The sequence below is a fragment of the Pleurodeles waltl genome, chromosome 5 (genome assembly GCF_031143425.1).
Source record: "Pleurodeles waltl isolate 20211129_DDA chromosome 5, aPleWal1.hap1.20221129, whole genome shotgun sequence".
In the NCBI taxonomy this organism is placed as follows: Eukaryota; Metazoa; Chordata; class Amphibia; order Caudata; family Salamandridae; genus Pleurodeles; species Pleurodeles waltl.
The window spans coordinates 1687788890-1687816841 of NC_090444.1; positions in this window are offsets into that span (position 1 = coordinate 1687788890).

The window sequence follows — 27952 nt, forward strand, 5'->3', positions numbered from 1 at the left end:
CCAGCCCTCCACCAGAAGACAGAGGCTTCACTCAGCAGAGTGCAAAGGGATATCTGGAATTACAGGAACTCCCTGGCCCATCAAACAGTCCTGGACTGTCACCCTCCAGAAGACCGTCCCAGGATACCACTGACACCCCTACCACCCTGCCACCATCATCAGCTCTGGCCAAACAACCCCACACCAGTGTCTCCCGGCCAGAGGCTAGAGTCTCCACCCACCAACAGGCAGGATGATTAAGGGCCAACTGCAAGTGGGACTGCCAGACCTGTGTAGGGGACACAGGCACAGGGGGCTAGGGCCAGTGGGAGGGCATCGGTGGCCCAGGGGGGAGGCCAAAGGATGGATGCTGCAGACCAGGTGGTGATACCTGAGGTCCTGGCAGCATACCACCATACCCAGGACAGGATGGGCCTGATCCTGGCCACCCTGGAGCAGAATCAGAGGCTGCAGATAGCACACCACTAGGAGGCCATGGCCTCCATTGCAGGGGTGCTGCAGCACAAGTACCACAGCCAGCCTGAGTCCTCCACCCACCTGCAAGCCCTGACCACTAGCCAGGACACTGCCGTGCCTCCTACATCTGCAGCAACTACTGGACTGGTGGCATTGCCAGAGGACACACACAAAACCAGCACCCCTAACACTGCATCCCAGCTGCACCTTCGCAAACGTGCCCTCAGACCCAGATATGCCACTGAAACACCAGCCAAGCCCAGCGCCAGGAAGTGACTCTGCCCTGTACTGTCTCCCTTGTGTGCCACTGAGCTACCTTGTTGACATGCCACTGCCATCACACCATCTTCCAATGGCCACATGGACCAAAATCCAGTGCTACCAACAGCTGAGCATATATACCTGAGCATGTTTTTCACCATGTGCCCACTCCCTTTCACTGTCCCAACGCTTATGTATATTTTGCCATTTAATGAATACACCTATGCACTCAAGTTGTATGTGATTGTGTATGCATTAGCCAGATACTATCATAATCACACCTTTATTGCAGGAGGGGATCCAACGTACTGTAGTGTCTGAAGTATGTCACAATGTACCTAATATTGGATTCCATGGCACATGCCACTTCAGTCATCATTTAGCATTTGTCACTGACAAAAGACACCACAGTACTGATTACATTAGTCAGACTGTAAGTATGCAGTGAAGACATCAGCATCACTGAACAGTACCGTAGGGTCACTGGAAGAATAGCTAGTTTAGCTGGGTCCTGGAGTTGAGATCTTCCCCCTCTTCTTCATCACCATTACTCTCATCCCCTCTCTGAGGTTGCAGGACTGGTTGAAAAGCACCCTCCTCGTCCAGAAGTAAGATAGCTTTCCTCATAGCCAGATTTTGCAGCATGCAGCAGGCCACCACTATCTTACACACCTTGTCAGGGACATAGCACAGGGATCCCCCAGAAAGATGGAGGCAACGAAATCTAGCCTTCAGAGACCTATAGTGTGCTCAATCACCCTCCTAATACATCCATGGGCCTCATTATAATTCCTCTCTGCATCTGTCTTGGGATTCCTCACAGGTGTCAGGAGCCATTGCAAGTTGGGGTAGCCAGAATCACCTGCAAAAGTGGGTGAAAGAGGACTTTAACAAATGTCTTTACTTGCATACAGCCTGGCTGTCAGCTATGTACTGGTCCAGTGTCATACACACTCACCTATGAGCCAGCCTCTGTCCCCTTGTAGTTTTTCCAACATGTGTGGCACGCTGCTGTTTCTCAGAACAAATGAATCATGGACTGATCCAGGGAACCTGGCATTGACATGTGATATGTACTGATCAGCAGTACACACCAATTGTACATTCATGGAGTGATAGCTCTTACGACTCCTATACACCTGTTCATTCACCCTTGGGGGTATGAGAGCTATGTGGGTTCCATTAATGGCCCCTATCACATGTGGGATATTAGCAAAGACATAGAATCCAGATTTGATGGCGGGGAGTTCAGCCCTTTGGGGAAACTGGACATATGTTTGCAAGTGTTGTACGTGGGCATCCAGGAATTTGGACAGGATGTGGCTGAACATTGGCTGTGAGACCCCTGCACCCATGCCCACTATCACCTGAAATGAGCCCGTAGCCAAAAAATGAAGCACAGATAGCACTTGCACAGTTGTAGGGATGGCATGCTGATTTCGATATGCTGGTTTTAGAACAGGATCCATTAATGCACAGAGGTCATGGATTGCAGATCTATTGAGTCAGTAGGTGATAATAATGTGACGTTCCTCCATATTGTCCAGATCTACCAGGGGTCTGTATACAGAAGGGGTCCTCCCGCACCACATGGGTCTGTACCTATGGGGAGGAAAGAACACATTCTGAGTGTCAACATACACTTTGCATCCCATGATGTCACTGTACTTTTCAAAATGTGTCATGTAGGTAACACACACAAACGGAAAGAATGAGGTACACCATCGGGCAAATGTGTGCTGAGTTATCTCTGTCATAATGGCATCACAGTATGGACACACTTCCAAAGATGGGTACATGTGAGGATTATAGAATAATGTCAGCAAATGACGAAGGGGAGAGAGATTGGGGCCCTGGATGAGGCCCCTGGCCAGGCTATGGAAACATGGTGGTAGCAAAATGGCAGCCTCCTGCCATCCAGGTATGATAGAGTGGAAGTGACTTAATTTCGCTGGTGATTGTTCACTGACGTGCACCTGGTCATTGGATTACATGGTTGTCAATGGGGAACCTTGGCCAATCATGATAGCTGTCGGCGCTGACGAAGCACACCACCGTGGTACCTGTGCCATTTTACCAAACCCTTGACACTTGACTCCTAATTCACATGAAGGATAGTACTCCACTGCGTGTGCTGCTTTGTCCTGACTCTGGTCCCTCAGATGTCATGTGTTACAGGGGAACGGGCCCCGGCCTTCACCGCAGAGGAGCTGGAGAATCTGGTGGACGGGGTCCTATCCCTGTATGCGAAGTTGTATGGGCAACCAGAGGAGCAGGTGAGTTGCCATCTGTCATCCGTAGATGTGTGTGATTTTGGCGGATGCATTTATGCATGTGTGTTCAATGTGTGACTGCCCAGCCGTGGTTTGTCTGGCATTTTCTGCTTGTGAGTTGAACTAATGCATGACAACAATCGCCGTTCCTTATGGAACGACATGGCATGGTATTGTATTCAGTGCACACATACTGACGTCTGTTTCTTTGCTCTGTGTGTTCCATGCAGGTCAGCGCCCATCAAAAGAAAGGCCTGTGGCAAGCCATTGCCAAAGAAATGTGAACCCTGGGGTCTACAACCAGCAGAGCACCCACTGCAGGAAGCGGAGGGAGGACCTAAGGTGATGGGCCAGGAAAACCGGAGAGGGGAAGGTCTACCAACGAGGAGGGGGTGCTCGTCGGACCCTGCCCCACCCCCCTAATGGCCCACATACTGGAGGTGGCCTATCAGAATGGGCGCTTGAAGGCAACACAGCAGCCACAAGGGGGTGAGTAGCAACACTGTTGTGATACCACTTTGATGGATGGATTTGGGTGCTGTGGGATGCATGCATTGTAGTGCCAGGCACTTAGACAGGTGTGTCCCTGCAGTCCTGCCCCCTCCAAGTCCTAGGGATGGTGCAAGTTTTGGCAGGCTCTAATGGCCTATGAGGGGTCCCCTTTCTGTCATCTGGTATGCATTGTGGCCTTATGGACTTGTAAGTGCATTGGCTGGGCATAGTCTCTCATGGGTGTATCAGGTGTATCAGGTTCATTTTTCATGAGGGTTATTTGGTGTATTCTGGGGTCATACCCACTAGTCAGGGACACATTCATGACGTATGTTGTCTGTGCTGAAGGTACGTGCAAGTGTGTGTGAGCCAAAATGTACATATATTCAGGATTTGACATAGTTCTTTCTTGTTTTGTTTCCCCACCCCTGTACTCTTGTGTCATTTGTGTACGTTAGCATCATCTGGTGAGGGAGCTGTGGCACTGGCGAGTGGGGATGCAGCAGCCCACGGTTCCAAGGAGGCAGAGTCGACCGACGCCAAGGGGACCAGTGGGTTGGAGGGTGAGGGGAGTACCACGGGAGAGGCAACTACCACTGGAGGTAGTGACTCTGATACCTCCTCTGATGGCAGCTCCCTGGTGGTGGCGGACCCTACTGGGCCCAACCATTTCTTGCCATCTTCCGCCACCCCCATACCATCACCGCCCTCACAGTTGCTCCCCACCAAGTTGCCCGTGCCCGCTCACCCAGGAAGGTGGGCATCTCCTTCGCCCCAGGCACCTCATCCCCTTCCCCAGTCAGCCCTGCTGCCCTCACGGAGGAGGATATTGACCTCCTGAGAACCATCTCTGTAGGGCAGACAACCATTGGGAACACCATCCAGGGCTAGCATCCCAGATGCAGCAATGCAATGCATACCTGGACGGCATTCACGGTGCTATGTCTGGCCTACAGAGATCTTTTCAGGCTCTGGCCTCCTCTTTGATGGCAGCCAGTGTCCCTGGTCTTTCCATCCCCCCTCCCACCACCTCTATCCCTTCCAGCACCCCACTCCCTTCACCAATCTCAAGCACACATACAGACAGCCATGCACACAGATCAACACACAAGAAGCACACTGAAAAACACAAGCACCACACTTCCCACCACAGGCATGCACACACCGAACATACAAAAGAACAAATAACAACATCCACTTCCCTCAGTGTGTCAACCTCCCACGCCACCCTGTCTATTACCTCACCGTGCACCTCACCGTGCACACCCACATGCACTGCATCCTCAGTCACTGTTGCTGCCCCATTCATGCAGTCACCATAACATCTGAAATACAGACATGCACCCTGACACCACACCTGCACTCACATGACTACAGTTACAGACACTTGCAGCACACTCACAAGACCTGCAGGCACCCAGACAACATCCATCTACACTGGTAGCCTGTCTTCTCCCAATTTGTCCACCCCCCTCCTCCCAAAGCACTCAAATATTCGCATACATCCACACCGCACACATCTATCACAAATCAGCATGCTTTACAGGCACCTGCATCCACGTCGGCCACACCTATACCTGAAACGAGCACTCCCTCAACCTCCACTCCCAGACCTTTGGTGCAGATCTTTGTTGCCTTGTGTCTGGTAAGTACATCTTGTTTTGGTATGTACGTCTTTGGATGTGGGAGGGGTTGAGAGTGCGTTGCAGGGTGGGTTGGGTGTAACCATGTGTAACTGTGCCCTTTCTTCCCATGTGTACTAGGCTGTGGTTCTTACCTTCGTCATCTTCCTCGTCCGTCACGGTCCTTGAGGAATATGGCAAGGACCAGCACTGGCATTATTTCCAACTCTTGCTCCGTGTCTGCGTCAGTGTGTTCTGTGTGCCTCTGGTGAGTGTTCCCTTTTATACTGTTTGTTTCTGCCACGCTTTGCCTGGGGGTTGTTCTCGCCCCGGAACTGCTGGCGGTCTGGTGTTTCATTATTTGGTGGGTGGATAGGTCCTTTCCACCTGCGTGTGGGCATCCTCCTGTGTCCTCGTCGGTACTACAAAGATGGCGGTGTGTGGATGGACCGCTACTTGTTTCTCATGTGCTTCATTATTTGGCGGTCCAGACCGCCAGCGTGTTGGCGGTAGTTACCGCCACTACCGGCGGTGTTTACCGCCATGTTCAAAATGACCACCATAGACTGTTAGCGCTCTAGTTGTTCTATAGGACACCCTGGGAGGCTGTAGTAGAACACATGGGAATCAAATGTCAGCCTGCTCCTGTTGGAAGTATTTGTTTACTGAAAATGTCAAACTTCCTTCTCATATGGTTGGGAAAGATAATGTGAATTTACAGAAGATATGATCCCATTTTAGCTTCTAGAGTACCTTTCATCACTTCTATGGGAAAGTCATGAAAGACATGATTCATTAAATCCCAGCAGGGTAAAATCACCTTAGAACACAGCACAATTCCGAAAAATAAGTATGGTACCATCAACAAATGATTTATAAGTAACTAAAATTTGTTATCACCCTTTATATGTTCTCCTTTTTCTGACCCTCAAAAACTGGCATTTACTACAATGCATTTCAATGGGGTGTTGTCATGTACATTGCTCCCAAGGTGGCTGCCAGCACCGTCTTGTTAAAGTGCTGGCAGCCAATCAGATCTCACCATGAGATCTGTGCTAAGGCTCCACCCAGGTATACAAAATTGTTTTTCATTAAAGATCTAAAAAATTATTGGACACATTTACACCAAGTAAAAAAAGGTTGGTCTATCTGTCCATACCTCAATTATGAAAAAATACATATTCATCAGCAATTGTGTATTGATGTGATCTTACACCAATTATAGTGTATCATAGATTAGTTACCGCATTAAAACATTATCTCCTAAATCCAATTGTTTCTTTGCTAATATAGCTTTTATCCACGTCTTTAAAAAAATGTCCCATCAGGTTTAAAGCTGTAATACTTGTTCTAAACTCATTCATGTGACATGAAGGTTAAGTTAGCCAATTAAAAAGGTTTTAACATCTCAGTAATCAGTTTGTTGGCTGCAATTGTTCTTACTAATATAATTTCACCACCGGAATTATCCAATACTGCTTGATGTGTTCATCAAGTTAAAGATCTTCCATGTAAAGTTCCAATGGACATTTTCATTGTTCATTGTTTCCCCAGCCTCATGCGTTTTGAGGAAAAGACTTTAGCAATACTCCGGTAAAAAGACCCGGTATTCTAATGTGCTCATAATGCCAGTGCTCCAAAGATTAAAAATTCAAGGTGTCATATATCACCTCTTCCTTCCTCCTTCGTGAGTCCATTGTTTATCTATCATCAAAATTATTCAGCTGTGAGGCATTAGTGTTGATATACCAATTTCACTTATACCAAAAGATCTCTGCCATCATTGAATAAAGCTTTTAATCGGCTCTGTGCTGGGGACCATACCTTGGCAAACCCTGGCTATTTATAATTGTTACACAGTTAATGGAGTACAACCCGGGCACTACCCCATTGTTAGACATTGGTCTTACCTCGGTTCCACCGCTCCTTGTGCATGTCAACTCAGAATGCAGCCGGCAGGCTTTCCTTTAATATAATGCTTGAGGAACCAAACCGACATTCAGAAAGTCCAGCCTCTCTTTTATTTGTGAAAGGCATGCATTCGTCATGCCTTTTCTGGTGTTTAGCCCACCTTCACAGCACCGGTAAACTACTGAAAACATACGAGGCTCGATGTTTTCAGCATGGTTTCTGGACTACTTTGTTTGTTTATTTTCCACGCAGCGGGATCGCGCTGGGGTTTACATAGCACGATCACGCTAATTTTTTCCATTTTCAATTTCAGCACGATCGCGCTGTATTTTCCATTTTTTTTTCTTTTAATTTGTGTGGCAAGAAAATTCCGGTTAGGAGTTTACAGCGCTAATAGCTCTAACTCAAGCAAATGTGAGACCAGTTGCATTGAAAATGCTTGTTGTTATTTGGTGTAGATCCGTCCAGTTATTGAGAAACTGTAGAAAAAACTAATTTGTATATGCAGGGACATGAAGGCTCTACGAACCCTCGCGATCTTGTGCTGGGATCTTATTGGCTGCCAACACTTCAACAAGGGATTCGGATTCAGCCGAAATAGATTAAGAAAATGAAAAAGGGTAGGGTAGGGACACCCTGACCCCTTAGCTCTGGTGCTGGGATCCCAGAGGGACACCCCCCCACCCCCACAACAACAAAGCATTTAAAAAAAAAATGGATTGGAGATGTGGCAGATCCACCAAAAAAAAAAAAAAGAAAACAGGTGCAGGCTCCAGTGCTTGTTTCAGTGAAACTCCCGGGGTGGGCCAGGTCCCAAGCGCATGTCAAATTTTGAATGCGGGGGGATGCCCACCCCCCTCCTGCACTCCCAGGGACCTCCACCTTCCTGGAGCTCATCTCTAATTAGATGCAGGGGGCCACCCGACCCTGCAGCTCCAAGGACCACCACCTCCCCGCTGTGAAATATCTAATTAAATGAAGGGGGTCTGCCTGGACCCATGCAGCCCCAGGGACCGCCACTTCCCTGGGGCCAAACAGATTAAGAATTGTAGGGCCACGTGGCCCCTCGCAGTCCTGGAGATCACCACCGCCCCTGGGCTAAATACATTAAAAATGCAGGTGGCTGTGTAGCCCCCCAAAGCCCCGGGGGCCATTACCTCCCTGGGGCTGACATAAAAGATTGAGGTGTCTCTTGTGGAACCTTGGGGACTACTACCTCCCCAGGGCTAAGTTAAATGTTGAATGGGGCCATGTGGCTCTCCTAATTGAGCCAATAATGGCCCTGGGGACCGCCACCCCAGGGACGATTCCTGCTATGTCCTGGAGTGCCCAGCCCTGGGACATAGCTGTTTGCTGTGACTTGGCAGGAGCTTTGACAGTTCCCACCAACTCATACCAAACACTCCGGTTCCAGCAAGCTAGAGCTGTCAAACAGCTGTCACTTACTGGAAGCGGAGGTTTCCTCTGTTCTCTGTGTACGGGCAGGGAAACAGAGGAAACAGTTGCTCTCACAGAGAGGGAGCTGCATCTTTAGTGGCTACCTTTCCTTTCTGTGACAGAAATTTCTGCTCCTGCAGGCGGTGGGGAGCTGGCTGGAACCTGTAATCTTTGTTTTTAAAGTGAATTTCTATGTTTTTTTTTAAATTCTATTTCTTAACTATAGCCCTGTAACCCTTGTTTTTTTACTCTATATATATATATACTGCATATATATAAAATCAAGCAAAGCAGGTTGGCCGTGACGGCGTACTCTAAATTGCAACTGGTACGCACTATGGCATGACGCCCGACGCACCTTAAATCCTGCCAATGTGCTACTCCTAGTGAAGAAACCAGCAGCCCTCCCAGCGTGTGTGCTTCAAATTAGTTTATTTGGCAGATGCCAACCACAGTCTCTCAAGTGAATGCCTTTCTCCACTGGTTCTGGAGGGGGTTCTGTGCCCAGAGTGCTTCATCCTGCTACGGACAGAGGTAGTGGATGTATCTCTCAACTGGTTCTGGAGGGGGCATTGCGCCCAGAGTGCTTCATCCTGCTAAGGACAGAGGTAGTGGATGTATCTCTCCACAGGTTCTGGTGGGGGCATTGCGCCCAGAGTGCTTCATCCTGCTAAGGACAGAGGTAGTGGATGTATCTCTCCACTGGTTCTGGAGGGGGCCTTGTGCCCAGAGTGCTTCATCCTGCGCGTGACGGACTCAGTAGCGTCAGTGCCCTTGGCGCACATGGGCCAGCGGTGCTTGAGGCGGCTGTGCCCTGTTCAGCGGTGCTTGAGGCGGCGGTGCCCTGTTCAGCGTTGCTTGGAGCGGCGGAGCCCTGTTCAGCGGGGCTTGGAGCGGTGGTGCCCTGTTCAGCGGTGCTTGGAGCGGCAGTGCCCTGTTCAGCGGTGCTTGAGGCGGTGGGCTCTGTTCAGCGGTGCTTGAGGCGGCGGTGCCCTGTTCAGCGGTGCTTGGAGCGGCAGGCTCCTTTGCAGTGACTCAGCTGCTGGCGGTCCTCTCTGTCCCAGCGGGGCTTGCGCTGGTGGTCCTCTCTGTCCCAGCGGGGCTTGTGCTGGCGGTCATCTCTGTCCCAGCGGGGCTTCTGCTGGCGGTCCTCTCTGTCCCAGTGGGGCTTGTGCTGGCGGTCCTCTCTAGCCCAGCGGGACTTGTGCTGGCGGTCCTCTCTGTCCCAGCGGGGCTTGTGCTGGCGGTCCTCTCTAGCCCAGCGGGGCTTGTGCTGGCGGTCCTCTCTGCCTCAGCGGGGATGATGGCGGTGGCCTCCTGGGCAGCGGAGATGATGGCGGTGGCCTCCTGGGCAACGGGGATGATGGCTTTGGCCTCCTGGCCAGCGGGGATGACGGCTGTGGCCTCCTCGGCAGTGGAGATGATGGCGGTCTCCTCCGCCGTGCTTCTCTTCCCAGACTTTCCTGGTTTCTTGTGGCCCTTCCCCACCTTGAAAGGTATCGCAGCTGACTGCACACTCCCAGCTGGATCCCTGGGAGCGGCTTTGGTGGCTGGAGTGGAGGAAGAGGTTGTGGTTGTAGGAGGTGTTCGTTTACTGACTTTGGATGAAGGTGCATGCGCTGGAGGCTGTCGTGAGGTGGATGGCGTTGGGTGGGTGTGTGCCTGCGTTTGTGTATCTTGGGAGGTGGCGTCACAGACACACTGGGAGAGGACACAGGGGACGTGTGAATGGTAGTGGGGGTGGTGACTGCAGGTGAGCGGGGTATGGTGGTGGGTGTGCTGGTGATGGTAGTAGTGGCTGTAGATGTAGTGCATGCAGGTGTGAGTGTAGACGAGACTGGGAGGGAGGAGGGAGACGAGGAGGAGGGGGACACAGTGGAGGCAGTGGATGTTGGTGTGTCTGCATGTGTGTGATGCTTGCGTGAGTGCCTGTGGGATGTGTGGTGCTTATGTTTGCCAGAGCTTCCCTTGTGTGTTGACGTGTGTGCTGGTCTGTAGGTGTGCTTGTGATAGGCTGGGGTACAGAGGATTGGGTCTGGGTGGAGGAAGTTGGAGGGGGGAGGCTAGAGACAGGGACAATGGCTGCCATCAGTGCTGAGGCCAGAGTCTGAAAGGCTCGCTGAAGGGCCGCCTGACCAGAATGAATGCCCTCCAGGAATGCATTGGTTTGTTGCAACTGCCTTTCGACACCCTGGATGGCATTCAAAATGGTAGACTGCCCAACAGTGAGGGACCTGAGGAGGTCAATGGCCTCCTCACTGAGGGCAGCAGGGGTGACTGGGGCAGGGGCTGAGGTGCCTGGGGTGAAGGTGATGCCCACCCTCCCGGGTCAGCGGGCACAGGGCAAAGACTGAGGGGCTGCTGGGAGGGCGGTGCTGGTAGGAGTGGTGGCAGATGTACCTGTAGATGGGGGGGCACAGATGTTGCCGCCACCACAAGGGAGCTCCCATCAGAGGACGAGTCCGTGTCGCTGGTCTCAGCTCCTGTCCCCGCCGTGGAGCTCCCCTCACCCTCCATCTCAATGGTGAAGTCCGAGTCTGTAGTGTGGCCCTCCATGGTCATGTGGGATGCAGCCACCTCGTGCTCTGGTGCCACTGCTCCTCCACCTAATGATGCTAATGCACACAAGAACAGGGAGACCACAAAATGGGGACGACGACAGAAGAAAGACATGTTGAGTGCATGCATTGCCGCTACCGTTGGTGGACACAACAGACATAGAAGCCCCCTGCACTACGTGGCGCTCTTGGGCTCCACTGTTCAATTCCTGGGAAGTGGCCTACTAGGCTATGGACGACATCTGCACACATGGATGACACAGGGGCATGACTAGGTGTACTTGGAACTCTACAGAGGTGGGGTGGCACGTAGCCTGCCTTACGGAGGGACCTTGCCTACGGAACTCGCCCTGGCCTAGGGAAACCCACAGCTCACCTCCCCCACCCAGACACCTCCACTGTGCGCAAAATCAGCAGGATGAGAGTGTACTCACCCCCTTGTGGCTGCTGTGATGCCCTCAAGCGCCCATCCAGCGCCGGGTACGCCACCGCCAGGATCCTGAACATCAGGGGGGTCATGGTGTGACAGGCACCCCTCCCACGTTGGGAGGCCATCCCCAGCTGAGCCTCCGCCGTCTTCTTGCTCCAGCGGCAAATGTCCTCCCATCTTTTCTGGCAGTGGGTGCTCCGTCTGTAGTAGACCCCCAGGGTCCGGACGTCCTTGGCGATGACACGCCAAATATATTTTTTCTGGTGGGCGCTGACCTACATGAATTGTACAGGGGGAAGAGAAACTTATTACCAACTGCACTGTCACAGTCATTGGACCCCATCCCTACCCTTGTCATGTGGCACATGCACTCACTGTCATTTCATGCACGTCGCAATCTCCCCCCCTTCTTACATCCACCCTACTCCACACAGGCATAGCCCATACAGCATGCTCCCAGTGTACTTACCTGTTTGTCTGGAGGACCGTAGAGTAGCGTGTACTAGGGAAGGACCCCGTCCACGAGTTTCTCCAACTCCTCCGATGTGAAGGGAGGGGCCCTTTCCTCAGACACTCGAGCCATTGTCTCTTCCAGACCGAGGTCACAGCAGCACTTGCAGTGTAGATCCTCTCCTGTCGAAGATCAGGTATCGAGTGATTGAACAGATAGAAAATGGCAATCACGTCAGCGGCGGTGCGTACCGTCACCGCCAGCGTACATCATCATTGGCTCCTGGGACCCATAGGGTCCAATGTTAACCAATGCAGAATTGCGCTGCGGTCTTTGACCGCGACGGTGTACAACGCCAGCGCAGTTACCTCACATCCCATTGTCCCACTGTACAGGTCAGGCAGCCGCCATTTCAGGGGCCCACATGGCTTCATTTTTAACTGCGTCACACATACCTAGGCCTAGACTCAACACACATACAGGCCACTTTTTGGATTATGATTCGTGTTCTGTGTAAGCTGTGGGTACGTACCTCTGAGTTGGTTGACTCTGTGCTCGCTGTTGTCTTTCAAAGGCAACGTCCACTGGGACATGTGAGGAGATGGCGGCATCCTCCGGTGTACAGACCGTTGGTGGACCTGTCGACAATGGAGGAAAGAGATGTGACCATCACCTACAGGCTTGACCGTGCCACAATCCGGGAACTGTGTACCCAGCTGGAGCCAGACCTGTTGTCAGCTATCCGCCATCCCACAGGAATCCCCCCTCAAGTGCATGTGCTATCAGTGCTCCATTTCCTTGCAAGTGGGTCATTTCAAACAACTGTGGCCATAGCATCAGGGATGTCCCAGCCTATGTTTTCCAACGTGTTGTCCAGAGTGTTGTCTGCCCTGCTGAAACACATGCAGAGCTACATCGTTTTCCCTCAGGTGGAGGATTTGCCTACAGTGAAAGGTGATTTATATGCCCTGGGACATATCCCCAACATCATAGGTGCCATTGATGGGACCCATGTGGCCTTGGTACCCCCCCGCAGGAGTGAACAGCTGTACAGAAACCGGAGGAGTTACCATTCCATGAATGTACAGATGGTATGTTTGGCAGACCAGTACATCTCCCATGTTAATGCCAAGTTCCCTGGCTCAGTGCATGACGCCTACATCCTGCGGATTAGCAGCATCCCTTATGTGATGGGTCAACTCCAGAGGCACCGTGTGTGGCTATTAGGTGAGCACCTGGAAGCAAGACAGTGGGAATGGTTGTCTGGGTCTGGTGATATCCCTACAGGTTAGTGTGTGTCTAACAGTTGTCCCTCGCCATTTGCAGGTGACTCTGGTTACCCCAACCTGTCATGGCTACTGACCCCACTGAGGACAAGGGCAGAGGAACACTACAATGAGGCACATGGGCGTACACGGCGGATAATCGAGAGGACCTTCGGCCTCCTGAAGGCCAGGTTCAGGTGCCTCCATATGACAGGTGGATCCCTATCCTACTCACCAAAGAAGGTGTGCCAGATCATCGTGGCCTGCTGTATTCTTCACAACTTAGCTTTGCGATGACAGGTGCCTTTTCTGCAGGAGGATGGTCCAGATGGCGGTGTTGTTGCAGCTGTGGAGCCTGTGGACAGTGAAGACAAGGAAGCAGAAGAAGAAGACATGGACAACAGGGGCTCAGTGATCCAGCAATATTTCCAGTGAGATACAGGTAAGAAAACAAACCTGCCTACTACGTGTACTTTAACGCTACTACCTCTCTACTGTCTGTCGTTTTCACCCAGTGTATGGTCACTGAGTTGTCACTTTCCCTTACGATTTCACAGATGTGTGTCACAAATGAAAGAGCTTTTTGACACTGTAATTGCTAATACACTATTCCAAAATCACAGACTGACTCCAGATTGTTTTGTGCTTTAAGGGTGTTTATTTTAGTGCTCAATATTGCAGGGGGTAGCAAAATGGTGAGGGGTGATGGCGGAGGAATGTCCATGGCAGAGTCCAGTCTATTAGTCTCACAGGTGCATTGCCCAAATGGGCATAGGAAGTGGAGGTGGGGCAGTTTAAGGATGGACAGGGTGACAAAGTGGGACAGAAAGATGACATTCAGGGTGGTCTCATTTCTTGGCAGGGGTCTTGGCATCGTTCTCTCTCTTTGTCCTGGATCTCAGGGACCGTTTGCGAGGTGGTTCTCCCTCTGCAGGGGTTGGGGTGCTGGTGTGGTGGTCCTGTGGTGGTGCCTCCTGTCCACTAGCGCCGGGGGAGGTGGTGGGCAGTTCATCGTCCATGCTAGTGTCAGGGGCCCCTTGTTGTGCCACAGTGTCCCTCCTGGTGTTGAGTACTTCCTTCAGCACCCCTACGATGGTGCCCAGGGTGGAATTGATGGCTCTAAGTTCCTCCCTGAAGCCCAAATACTGTTCCTCCTGCAGGCACTGGGTCTCCTGAAACTTGGCCAGTACTGTTGCCATTGTCTCCTGAGAATGGTGGTAGGCTCCCATGATGTTGGAGAGGGCCTCGTGGAGAGTGGGTTCCCTTGGCCTGTCCTCCCCCTGTCGCACAGCAGCCCTCCCAGTTCCCCTGTGTTCCTGGGTCTCCGTCCCCTGGACCGTGTGCCCACTGCCACTGCCCCCAGGTCCCTGTTGTTGTTGGGGTGGTGGGTTAGCCTGGGTTCCCTGTAGTGGTGGACACACTGCTGATTGACGTGTCCTGAGGACGGGGTATGGGCCCGCTGGGTGGGTGCTGTGCTGGTGTTTCCAGAGGGGGAAGGTCTGTAGTGGCCTGTGACTGTGTGAGGGGAACCGACTGTCCCGAGGTCCCCGATGGGCCGGGTTGGTCATCTAGATCCAGTTGGACAGAGGTGCTGTCATCACTGTGGGCCTCTTCTGTTGGTGGTGTGGACATGTGTGGACCCTCCTGTCCGGTGACGTTGGTTAGGGGTCCTGCAGGGGTATAAAAGGATGTTTATTACATCTGTGTGTGTCATGGTGTGCAATGGGTGGGTGACTGTGTACCCCAGTGCTTGCATTCCTGTGTGGGACCTTTTGTGATGATGGTTTAGGGGGTGTATGGGTATGTGCAGTGGACATGCTTTAGTGATGGGTGTCCATGCTTTGTTGCTGCATGCAGGGCTTGGTGTTAGGATGTGTGGTTTGTGATGTTGGGACATTTGTGAGGAGTTAGAGTGATGGGGTGAGGGTGGGGGTATGTGATGGCATGCAGGTAGGGTGTGGGATGTAATAGTTAAGATTTGACTTACCAGAGTCCATTCCTCTAGCTACTCCTGCGAGGCCCTCAGGATGCAGAATCGCCAAGACCTGCTCCTCCCATGTTGTTAGTTGTGGGGGAGGAGGTGGGTGTCCGCCGCCAGTCCGCTGAACTGCAAGGTGGTGTCTTGAGACCACGCAACGCACCTTCCCCCGTAGGTCATTCCACCTCTTCCTGATGTCATCCCTATTTCTTGGGTGCTGTCCCACTTCGTTGACCCTGTCCACTATTCTTCGCCATAGCTCCATCTTCCTTGCAATGGAGGTGTGCTGCACCTGTGATCCGAATAGCTGTGGCTCTACCCGGACGATTTCCTCCACCATGACCCTGAGCTCCTCCTCCGAGAACCTGGGTGTCTTTGCCGTGCCATGGGGTGTTGTAGGTGATGTGTGGGGTGGTGTGTGTGGTGATAAGTGTGCTGATATGTAGTGGGGTGTTGTGAGAGGTGCGTGGAAGTTCTGTGGGTGATGGTGTTGTGTGCCTGTGGATGCTAGTATTGTTGATGGTGGCGTCTCTCTCTGTGCTTCTTTCTCAATTATGGCCGTAGGGGTTTGCGGGTGATGTGGGTGTGTGTTTTATATTGTATTGGGTGTGTGGGAGTGGTGTGTGTATGTGTATCAGGTGTGTGTATTTCGAATTGTCCAATGTGGTAGTGTTATGTAAATGTGTGTGTATTTTGAGCGCGGCGGTGTGTACCGCCAATGGAATACCGCGGTTGAAAGACCACCGTGTGGATTCGTGTGTCGTGATAGTGTGGGCGTATTTCTGTTGGCGTGACGGTGTTGGTTTTGTTTTCGCCAGTTTATCACTGACCTTTGGTGTGGCGGACTTGTGTGGGTGTCTGAATATTGGCGGATTCCGTGCTGTCATAATAGCTGTGGCAGAATTCCTTGGCCGCAGCGGTGTGTTGGTGGTTCTCTGCACGGCGGTAATCGGCTTTTACCACCAATGTTGTAATAGTGTTTAATTCACACAAAAACAAGGAGTCTCATTTGAAAGAGTGAGGGATTTTGATTATCATGTCGAATTCGGATATCAGATTCCAACTTGTGGGAGGCCCAGATACAAAAGAGTGTTGCTGCATTAAAACAGAGGGCTGGGGATTTGTGAAACCAGCCTAATCTTACCCTGTTAACCCTGTTCTAAACAGGTTCTAACTGCAATACTATATGAAAGCAAATTAAGATTCCATTCAGACTTGACTTATCTGGGCTGCAAGGAAGTTAAGTTTGCGCAGTTGTTACTAGTACTCCCCCAGAGCTGCACTTTGGTACCTATATGGCTTGATTTTGGATTTAGTCCTTTGGGCCTGGTTGTCAAGTTGCCCCATTAGCTTATTGGGTACGTATCTGGAAGTTGGGTTAACTTAAACCATACAGAGAGGGGCTTGATGACATCCTTGGAAGGCCTGGAGTTTTAAGGAAGATCTCCTGGTTAAGATCAATCAAGGTGAACTTGATGGAGCTTGGCTTAGAAGATTTCTGGAATTTGCCTGACCTCATTGGCCAGGGCTCCCTGGAATTGTTGAAAGCGAGGTTTTGGGAAAGGCACTATGCTAAACTTACAGCCCCTGGAGCTGCAGGCATGTTTACTCAATCTTTTCTAACTTTTAAAGTATTTCCTTTTTATGAAAACTTCCTAGATACCATTTGTCCTCCATAGAGATCCCTCTGCCTACAATTTTAATACGCTATTCTTCCCTTCATAGCACTTTCAAGCACTTGGTTAGCCAACACTCGTAGCGCACTGCATCGTGTGTCTGCTCTCAGCACAGTGAGACCGAGAAACATCTACTTTTTTGTCCGGCATTCTCAGCAAGTCGCTCTAAATGGATAATGCTGGCATGTCATATATTAGATCTAATAGACCATACATCTGTGTTGTTGGCCTTTAAGAAAGGGCAAGACCCATTTGCTGTATATGCTGTTGTGAGGTATCCGCAGGCTGCATGATATAAATGGGCAAGTCTTTTAATGTCATTTTTAAATTTCATCATGATTGCACTTTCCTGAATGTTTGCACATGCACTTTAGCTTCTATGTACTGTTGCACAACCCCCTGCCCTATGTGATAACAGAATAGCGTGCTCTTCCCTTATTTCTTGTTTTTATGACGTTTTAGCTGTGCACTGAATTTTCATCATGTTTTATAATTGGACTCAAGTCGAGAAGGCTTCTTCCACTCTGGAAGTCATCCTGGTGGATGGGGATAAGCCTTGTGCTGATCTCGCGGCCTGTTTGAACTATAGTGTGCCCTTCTCCCCTTGATGAGTGGTCCTCATATGATTAGTTGTTCTCTTTTTCTGATGAACTGTACTTGTTTTATTACACTATGTTATTATTTTTTGTGTGATTTAATAGTTTGCAATAATAGAGTAAAGCTACAGTGATGACGAAATGACGTGTTATTTTTTTATGTTAAGTACAAAACGCCACCACTGACTGTGGCATGGCAAATTTTGCACCACTCATGCAGTCTTGTAGATGTCTGATGTGTTACTTCACACGCCTCTAATTGTGATTTCACACAGCACTAATAAACAGATGTAATGGTTCAGAACAGAGGTAAGCTTCGGTTTTATGCACTTTTGCGGTTTAAAGCCTAAAAACATGCGCTCAGCTCTGCTCTAAGCCAACATAACTCTTCATGGTACAGCCACAGGTGCACGAGTAGCCCCCAGCAGCCCAGCTAAGGATGCTAATATCTGCCATATCGTTTTCCTCCTCTGAAAAACACTCAAATCCACATGGTAATGCGTGAATGCATTTTTAACTTTCACGTTATGACAAACAGATTTCTAATTTGAAATGCTTGGATTTACAATTGAAACGAGGCAGTATAAATTAGGCTTCACATGTCCTGATCCGAGTTCTCAAGTGTGCCAGTCACATTAAAATGCTAATGTATGTTTGTTGTATTATAATGGCAGACATCATCGAGCTTTCCTGGAGTGAGAATAAAATCTACATGCAGCGAAAATATCCTGATTATACCAAATGTCTGACATTTTTGATTTGTGCAGCTGAAATCTTTCACCTAGCATGAAAGTTGTGCCCTTTCGAATATTGTCAATGCTCGATTTACATTTTCTGTCCCGCATCATTCTGGGCGCAAGCTGAGATAATAATCCCTTTTCTGAAGTGAGACTGAATTCTTATTTATTTCTGATTAATATAACCGTCCTTGATCGCCTCCATCTCAGAATATTTACAATATGTAAAAAAGTTGTTTAATGGAGCTTGGCGTTCCAGGTTGTTTTTAGAGCTGTGTAAATCACCATTCGACTCCATTTTAATGGGGGCTTTTTGGATGATAAGTGTTTAAAGATAAACTAGTTGTACAAAGTTCGGTGAGAAATCTGTACCCCTTACTTGAGCACTTAAGCTATGTCCTGAAAGTAAAAAATAATTTGGCATTTAGAACTGTACCTGTTGTCAGGACTCTTCTATTTTATTTTGCTCATCTCAAATCGGGAAGGATAATTTGCAAACGAACAATAATCCTCTCATGCCCTTTTTGAACGAATTAAACTCCACAAAAACCAAGAACAAATCAGAAGAAAAGCACTACACCAGTGCACACTATCTAGTGATCCCAGCAGCTCATCATCTTAATTTCTAGCTTCTTGCAGTCCTCGTTCTCTATTCGGCCATTGAGATGTTCCTTCTTTTCGGGGATTTATGACTGTGCTGCTTACCTTTTTTCCTGAACAGGTGTGGGCTATCACATTTCAGTCCCTATGCACTGCCAAATTGTGAGGAAGTGTCCATGTGATGTTTGCGTGTGTGAGTCCTTCAACGCCATATACTATGTAACACGTTGCCATGCATCATTGCCTCCATGTTCTCCGTGCGATTCATGTTGTGTTTGCATATCTTTGGAAGCTGTGGGGACTGCTCACTGGTTAGAGTGACGTAATATTTCCAAATGAATGTATTTATATCAGCTTTTACCACAGACATTACGAAAGTAGGGGGGAAGAGTCACCATTCATTCAAGGATCAAGCATCCATTCTCAGACTCAAAACCAGTCCTGGTGGATCTCTATCGCTTTGGATAAGTGGTTTATATATTGGTCTGAGTCGCTCTGGAATTGAGGGTGGGGGAAGAGCAATCAGTGCTGCCTGGCATAGCAATCAATGCAACTTACATTTGCTTGCCGGAGGGAAACGGTCATACCTCGAAAAGTATTCTCAAACATTTCCAAAAATAGTGAATGACAGAGTCAAAACAATCTCCCTTAAAGTCTGTTTTCTCACATACAGTGTCCTAGAAGTCAACACCTTCCAAACGTTCAGCTGCTGATGTCGGTCCTTAGTGGTTTCTCATATGCCTGAGTGACGTGGTCCCGTCTGCATTACAGGAACAGTGTGCTTGATGATGTACATCCCACGTGACATACGTGAGTCCTCACCTTTCAGTGGATGTGGACTAGAATCCATTCAATAGCCGTAAAAAAATATGGGCCTCATTTATGAGGCCCTAGCATCACACTGTGCCACCGTAGCATAATTGTTTTTTTCACTCCGGTGGCGCAGTGAGCCAGCCCATATTTTCAAGGCAACCCAAAGCCACCTTGCATGGCTTTTCATGGCCTTGTATAGATGGGCCCTGTTCACACATAACACTGCATGAAAAGGGTGCTCCATGGGTGTTGCTGTGGTAATCTGATACATTTCCTGGCAATGCGTCAGATTCCTATCCCACCATGCGATATCCAAACTCACGGGGAGGATGCCACAGCCATGGCGGTTATGCCCCCGCCGAGTATATTACAATGTTCCCGCCCCGCTGACCAGGGGGAACATTGTAATATGTGTTTCCGCCGGTCCGTCTGGGCATGAACAGTACTACGATAAAAGATTTGGCTGCCTTAAGGGATGCGAGTCCTACACTGTAGCACAGAGAGGGCCGACCACCACCTTCAGAATGCCCCCTGTCTGCCAAGCAGACAGTGACCATTCCGACAGTGCTAGGCAGGGGGGGCCCTGCCCCGCCCATGCCATGGGCATGGGCAATGCAGGGGTCCCCCTGTAGCCCCAGCACTGGCTTTCTGCCAGCCTTTTCATGGCGAGGTCCTCACCATGAAAAGGCTGGTGGAAAGTGGAGTTGTAATCAGCCAAGCGGTGCTGACTTCAGCGCTGCCATGGCTGTGTACAACTTCGACTGCCGTCACCACATCGGAACGATGTTACTGGCGGGGACGGCGGTCTTTAGGCGGGTCCGCCCTCCAAAGTTGTAATTTGGCTGTCAAACCACCTGCAGTGTGGCAGTCCGACTGTCATCGCCAGGCTTGGACCGTCAGCCCCGTAATGAGACCGTTTGTGTTCAAGCATACATATCCTCTCCCATGATGACACTTAACTAAATGGTCTCCAGTAGTCACTGTCAATCAATGCACACCAACCACACTCCTCAGGTCACATGTTGTAACAATGATTTTGCACCAACTAACTGTGGCACCCCTTAGAGGATCCGGTAGGACCACTGCAAATCTCACAAACTTGGAATAACATGCAACCAGGTCTCCAGACATGTACTTGTGTGTGCCTGCAAGAGCGAGGCCCTTACATACACTTTTAGTGAATTTATGTGTCTAGATTGAGAAAATACATTCACTGTGGAAGGCCCCTGAGAGCCTCAAGAGCATTGTAGTCCTAGAGACATGCATTAACATAGAACAAGATCTCCAAATACACTATCAATCTTGCATGAAGGGGTGAGAGCTCTACAGATTTACGTTCCCATTTAATTCTCTTCGATGAAAGGTGGATTTAAAAATGTGTTTATGTTTAGACCGCCAATTGGTGTATCTGTCTTTGTAAACAAATGTACAAGTTTTGTATTTTAGAAATGGTGGAATAACATCAAATCTTTCTAGGCCCATATTAATATAGTAAATCTAGGATTGGCTGGGCTTTATCATTAGAGTTGTTACTGTGAGAAAAATACGCAGATATGTAGCAAATGAGAAGAATGGTGGTCACTTGGATGGCAAAATTAACAAGCATTTGCAATGCAATGGGTCTCGCGTTTGCTTAAGTTAGAGCTATTAGCATTGAAATTTCTAACTGGAACTTTCTTGCCACATGAAAATAAAAAGTAAGACAGTTGACATAAACGAGCCGATTCAAAAAGACACCGTGAGTGCGAAGGATAGAGACAAAAGGAAAAAGAAGTCGATGGCCAAGGCAGCAACAAAACTGCCCAAAGGAGGGACAAATGTAAAGCAGTTACCAACGAAAGTAAAGGATTTTTTAAAGTCAAGCCCATGAAGGAGTGATGGTGATTGGCGTGTGGTGGGCATGGTTAAAAGCCCAGATACATCCCAACATGTCAGAAAAGCAGAGCTTGCGCGCTGCTATGCTCAACCTAAAAAGGAGAGAGGAATGCAACAATGCACGTGCCAACAATGCAAGTGGAAGAAATGGGAGGCTTCTAAATTAAGTTCACCTGATTGTGGAAAAACGAGGACTACGCATTGTGACGTACAATGGTATTTTACAGATAACAGTGAGTTTTTGATCCAAGATGCAGTCTGATTAAACGAGTTTCCTTTCTGATAATGACTTCTTTAATTATACATTAAACCTCAAAATATGCAATATTTGCTTTTGAAAAGATAAATTCATTTTTTATGAAAAAAGGAAAGATAAGATATCTTTTTACAATTTTAACAACAGCTGGGATCAGTGTGAATACTTGTTATTTTGGCATTGTAATCTTTGAAATTGTGCTGTAATTACAAGGCTTCTACAAATTCAAGCACTAAAGAATTTTACACAGCTCTATACATACATGAAGGATGTCTTCAAAACCTAAGTTTGATTTTCGGCATCACATTGGATGTCAGTATTTTTATTGAAGATATTTTCAGTAATGCTGCTGCTGTAAGTTGAAACAGATCTTTTTAAACTTTCAAGAACCATTGCAGTTAGGGCTGAGAGAGAATCTTTCTTGGCAAATGTTACGTTGCTGTTTGTAGGTTGGGTGTATCTGATAACGCGTCCCTTTATGTTAATTTGTTACACATTAGGACTCGTTTTAGGCCAATGAATCTTGTGACCCAGTGGAGAGACACCGATAACTAATCAATATATCAAGCAATACATCAATAATGTCATCAATATTTATCACAACAATGCACTTTACTTTGGGAAAAGACATTAATCAAATAGAGGATGCAACCATGACCTTTCAGTCATGAATAACCACAGCCTTTGATAGAATTTTATGTATTTTATTCCCTATTGGTTACAATCTACAAGCGAAAGGGTTAATCTCAATACCAAGAAGCATAATAGCATAGTCACGATATGGCAACTGTGATAAGATTTCATTAATGCAAGAATCACAAACATCAGAGCATAGCACGGCGTAAACATAGATCAGAATATGGCAAGTGTCAAATACATGTCAATTCAACATAGCATAATGTCAGTCGTTTGTCTATTTGCGTCAGTTCAAGTGAAACCCCTGTCCTAACCACTGATTAGCATTAGCATGTTGGGCTTCATGCAAAACAATTTAGAACACCAATTTGGAAAACATCTGACTATGGTCTCTATCAAAACGAGCAGTTGGTACCTAGAAAGGAAAAGCAAACAGACAAATTACAAATTGCATTGTCATAATTACCCTCCAAGGATTTGGTCAGCACACAGGATCAGTCTTCGTCTTCAGGACATCAGTCAAAACGCCATCAGTCTAAACTCGAGTGAAGGGCATAAGGGACACTTCCCTCATAAGGAGGAGAAGTGAAAATGGACAGTCTATGGGTAAGGATGGTTTTAATAAGTCTCCAAGTCACCAAACAGAGTAACAGAGTTTCTGGATAAAATCAATAGCATTCCCTACCTAGTTCTAATGACCCTTCTGTGACATGGGTTTTTATCCCCTTTTCGTAGTACATTCCCCCAAAATTCTATTGGTCATTTACTATACCCCACTATCTTTAACCTATCAAATTAAGCATTAGGTAATCCCAATTGTCACCCCACAATTATTCATAACACTTTGATTGGTCTTCATAATTGACGTCTTCGGAGGTGGCACGTCCGGTGTTACTTCATACCTTGGCACGTCTTCTCGGGTCAACAGATCCATTGTCCATTGGTCTAAATGTCCTTGTACATTACATTAATCTACATTTGTTTCAATTTGTATACAAAACTTGAGCTAAGGCACCAAATATGCGCTTGGGAACGGAATCACATAGATACATTCATCTTCCAAGTTGAAGAAAAAGAACTTTTGCAGGGTAATGGCCCTTTGTGAGTAAGCACACTGGAAAAATAGAAAATGCATTTAATATGAGAACTAGGCAGCTAAAAACCCACAGCTCACGCTAACTTAAGGCCTATAAGATTTTCAATATAAATGCAATCTCATAAATGTTAATATAAACTTGATTAATCATAACATGAACAATTTTCTCATCATTATTAGTTTGCGTATACATTGGTGGCCACACATCGTGGTCAAATTTCAAGTGCTTGTTTAAGCAAAACCGCTATTATTATTGTTTTCTATGTAGCGTCATTATACATTAATATATATTTTTCATGTTAATATAGATTATAGAAACTACGCTCTCTCATATCCAATGCAAATATGTTTGGTTCAACTGGAGGAAGAGTTGTATTAAACTGGCCATTTTGCCTCCAACAGTACCAAAAAGGTTGTACTATTCTATTTTCTGGTACGGGCGTGAATTTGTCCCATACAGTACATTAATGAGATGCAGGTGTTAGCATTTGGAAAATGCGTGTTGGCAGTTAAGCCTCAGCAAAAATGCATAGTTTTCACTACTCGACTGAAAGACAAATGGAAGGATAATCCGCTGTACCAAGAGTCAGCGTGGCTGCCAGATTTGTCGAGTCACTGTCTGTACCTCAGACAATACACGATGACCTAGGAAGACTTCACTCAGCGCTAGCAGAAGCAGTCCCCACCTTGCACTGTTTTTCAATATCAACATCGTTACTGCCCACCCTTGGACGGGGCAGAGTCTTACCCTTCTCCAGGCAGCAAACCTCAAGGAACTCGCCTCAGTCCTTCAGCAGCAAATGTAGGGACCACTCCCCATTGCGGATCATGAGGATATCAAACAATTTCAAAGAAGGTAGTTCAAGCAATGGAAACAAGCATTTGCAATGCAACAGGTTTCGCATTTGCTCAAGTCAGAGCTCTTAGCATTGTAAACTCCTAACCTGACTTTTCTTGCCACACAAATTCCAAGAAAAAAACACACAGCGCAATCGCACTATGTAAAATGCAGCGCAATCGCGCTGAAATTGAAAGTGGAAAAAACGAGCACGATTGTGCTCTGTAAACCCCAGCACGATCGCGCTGCGTGGAAAATAAAAAGTTAAAGTAGTCCAGAGACCATGCTGAAAACATCGAACCTCGAATGGTTTCAGTAGTTTACCGGTGCTGTCTATGAAGCAAGCAGAATTTAAAAGGCAAGCCCACGAAGTGACTGACGTGACATGGGCGTGGTTAGAAGCCCAAAGAGAGATTACAGTATGGGACGGAGCGCTTTGCGCTCTCTCACAAAAATCATCCTGGAAAAATTAAGTTTGTTGGTTTTAAAGATAAAGTGAACTTTACCTACAGCAATTTGCCGGGAAAAGGAAAATAGACTACAGGAATTAAGAATGTAAAATTATAAAGATGCCCATGGATGAAAAAAGTGATTGATTTGAGCAGGAGTGGTTTGCAGGTTGTGGAATGGGTGGAGCGGTGCGTGGGGGAGGGGTGGGGTGGATGGGCAATAAACTTTAAAATAAATGACATTTTGAAAAAACACCACTTACCTTTTCCGAGCCGTCCCGCGTCACGCTCCTCTTCCGTGCTGGCAGGCTGCATGCAGGCACAGGCTCCCAGCCTGCCCTGCGGATGATGCTGCTTAAAGCAGCATCAGGATTGTCTGGGAGCACCCAGCCAGGGAGCTCCCAGGCAGACTGGGAGCCTGTGCAGGCTCTCTGCAGCCCAGAAACTATGTTGCTGGGCTACAGAGAGCACAAGGGGCATGCATGTTTGGCCGGACCGAGACTGTCATGAGACAACAAAATAATATGGACAAAACAAAGAAGAATACGAAGGAGAAAAATGAAACAAAGAAATGAAGAAAACTGTGAAACTCTATTATTTGCTGGGCTACTGAAAAATGAGGAGAAATAATATATTTTTTTAAAAATAATGTCAATCCTTATAAGTGATGTCAAGAGGAAAGGAATGCATTGCTATCATACTGCTACACATTGTAACTATAGAAAGAGGTTTGAATTATTTTTCCACAAAAAAGGTTACTGTTTGGACAGTAGCTATAGTATCAAATCAAATCAAAAACATTTATAAAGCGCGCTACTCACCCGTGAGGGTCTCAAGGCGCTAGGGGTGGGGGGTTACTGCTGCTCGAAGAGCCAGGTTTTGAGCTGCCTCCGGAATGCAGGGTGGTCCTGGGTGGTCCTGAGGTTGGTGGGGATGGAGTTCCATGTCTTGGCCGCCAGGTAGGAGAAGGATTTCCCACCTGCCCTGGTGCGGCAGATGCGAGGGACGGCGGCGTGTGCGAGGTTATCGAGTTATGCGAGTATCTGCCATAAAATGTTCAAGTCAACATAGAGAATGCTTGTTCCCATAGCTGTCAGGGATGTCATGAAAACCCATTAACTGTCAATGCAGTAGCAGCTGCTCTATGGGGTCATTGGAACTCCAACCTTGCAATCATAAGTACAGTCAGCTTGTGCAGCTCTGGAACATGCCAATGCAGCAGCAGCATGATGTTATTTAGTATTATAATGATCACAGGCTCAACGTGCTGCAGTATCAGGCAATTGGTTGGGCAGTCCACAATGACGTGGTCAGTGTCATCGGTCCTAGTGCAAGACGAGAAATAAACCCACTTGGCTGCTTTGTATACTTTGAAATACAGCAATAAGTTCAGTGGGCCCCTCTGGGCCCTGCTGTCACTGCTGCTCCAATAGGAAGCTTTACACCTGGCAGTCCACTGCTCATGCTGAGATGAGGTGACACTTCAAATCTAGCCCAAGCACTGGGCATTTCATCCTGTTTAAAAGTAGGAGAGGCCACCAGTCCTTTCACTTCCACATGTGTCAGTATTCTGCCTAAGGACCCACCCTTCCAGTTTTGTTCTAAGTTGAGTTATGGACAGCAAGGCTTGCGGATCACACCCTTGCTTGTGAAAAGGGGCCTCATTACAAGGCTGGCGGTCTTGAGACTGCCATCCTCACGTGACGGTCCTACTGCCACATCATGACTCTGGTGTTCAGACTTCCAGGGTACCGCCGTCTCCCCCGGGATGGATGATCCATATGGGATGACGGTGGCAGAAGTCGGAATCAGCCAGGATGGCGCTGCATGTAGCACTGCCCTTCTGATTAAGAGCTGGTTCCCCGCCAGCCTTTTCATGCAGGTATCACCACCATGAATAGGCTGGTGAAGAACACGTGCAGGAGGCCAGAGGGGGACCATAGGAGGGCCCCTCCACTGCCCATGCACTTAGCATGGGCAGTGCCGGGGTCTCCATGCCCAGCACCTTCACAATCCTCATTGTCTGCCATGCAGACAGAGAGCATTGCAGGGGTGCTGTTGCAGTGTGTGGCAGCAGCATTGCCACCGCCTTGATTACAAGCCGGTGGCAATGCTGCAGCCACTTTACCGCTGGGTTGATGGGCAGAAACGTTGGGTGGAAGGCTGGAGGAAACAGGAGTCGTGGTCAGCATGACAGTGCTGAGTTCAACCCTGCCGTGGCTGACCACAAGTCTGGCCACTGTCAGCCCATCAGGAGCCTTGTTCCTGGCGGGGATGGTGGTCCCCTGATGATCCAACGTCTAGGGTCGTAATGTGGTGATCCGATCACCTCGAGTTCAGTGGTCTCACCAACACTGCGGGGCTGGCGGTCTCAAGACCACCAGCTTTTTAATGAGGGCCTTAGCTCCTTCTTCACATTTTCCACAAAACATGATAAAAGTTAAGGTGAGGTCTACCAATAGGTCTGTTGATGGCATTGTTAGTCTTTGCATCTCCCTCTGAGTCGGTTGCGTAACAGATCTGCCACTCAATGGGGAACCTTGGCTTCCTCCTGTGACCTCACCTGCTTAGATGGCCGAACCATGTGTCCTCAAAATAATTTGGCCTTGTTTTGGGTAAAATACTCTTTTTCAAGTCACTGAAGTGTAGAACTCATCCTTGCAGTCAGGAAGCACGAAGCGTTATGCAGTTAGGTTTTTAAATTCATACTGCCGTTTACATGCATGTTTTATGTGTAATCCTCAACTAAGGATGTTTTAATTGTTTTTGCCAATATGCCTGAGAAAAGTATAAAAAACAGTACTGGACTTTGTGTTTTGGGATACATTGTAGTAGAGGTATTAACCATGGTCAATTCTACGATAATTCTTAATTTTCGAGGACTTTTATTCATTGTTTTAGATTTTATTACTGTCAAAAGTTTAGTGTACATTGAGGATTGTTTGTCGGGGAGTAACCTGTAAACTAAAGGAACTGTAGTGTTATTTATGTTGGCATGAACAGTGTATATTTGGGTGAATGGATGGGGTGTGGACTTAAATGTGCTGTCCATCATCTAAATATTACTATTCTCAAAAATTTCAAGGTTATGGTTTGTGTGAAAGATTAATATTTTTTTCTGAGGGTTTTCATTGTCATGCAAAAGGGAAGGTTCATTATTGAAAGTGACAGTTAGTTCAGGGGGAATGTTCATATCTAAAGTAGGTCTAGGGAGTTACTCGTTGGGGGTTACTTGACTGTTTTTAC